This window comes from Condylura cristata, unplaced genomic scaffold (genome assembly GCF_000260355.1).
Source record: "Condylura cristata isolate star-nosed mole 26May11 unplaced genomic scaffold, ConCri1.0 scaffold00042, whole genome shotgun sequence".
Taxonomy (NCBI): domain Eukaryota; kingdom Metazoa; phylum Chordata; class Mammalia; order Eulipotyphla; family Talpidae; genus Condylura; species Condylura cristata.
This window is the reverse complement of record NW_004567143.1, coordinates 5,605,514-5,606,345: the sequence shown is the minus strand read 5'-3', so window position 1 is coordinate 5,606,345 and position 832 is coordinate 5,605,514.

Genomic DNA, 832 nt, shown 5'->3' with positions numbered 1-832 from the left:
CGGGCGGTCCCGCCGAAGCTCCTGGCGGCGTCCGCGGCTTTCTGACCGAAGCCGGAGGGGACCGGCCGCGGCCGCTGCCCGGGGCAGGCCGGACCGGTGATGGGCAGGTAAAGATGTTTGGGGAATAAGCATTTCCGGATTAGCTGTTGTAAAGCAACACTGCTCCAAAAATCACAAAACCCACGAAGCCTGTGACCCACCTTCGAGTAGCCCTGTAATGGCAAGGTGTGCGAGCCCGACGGCGCACGCGCAGGTGTGCACGCGCGCAGGTAAGCTCGCGCGCAGGTGTGCACGCGCGCAGGTAAGCTTGCGCGCAGGTGTGCCGCAGCCGCTTGCCCAGGACTGGCTGTGGGCGGGGCCGGACTCGTGTTTCAGGGCAGCTGCGTGGGGACCTTGGCAGGACACATGGTCAAGAAGAAACCGTGATGAGCTACAAGAAACGTCAGAGTCCTGCTGTACCTTAGGAAAAAATCTCAGACACAGAACCCCTCAAAACTTAATTTCTCTAAGAACCTTGAAGCTTTTTTCATCAAACATCTACCAGAAAAACCCAAGCATAAATACCTAATACTTAAAGATCTTGGTAAACGGAGTAAAGCTTTGACAAACTGCTTTTTTCCTCTACAGACAGATTGCACTGTGGAGTAGCCTCCCGTCTTGCACCAGAAACCTGATGTCCGTTGTCTTACAAGACTGCCTTTTTTTTTTTTTTAAGATTGATTGATTTGTGCATACAGGAAGTGGGGTGTAAGCCAGAGGTCGGGGGGGCGGGGAGCAGTGAGGATTCACCAGAGGCAGAGTGCAGAGCAGAACAGGCAGAGCTAGCCAAATA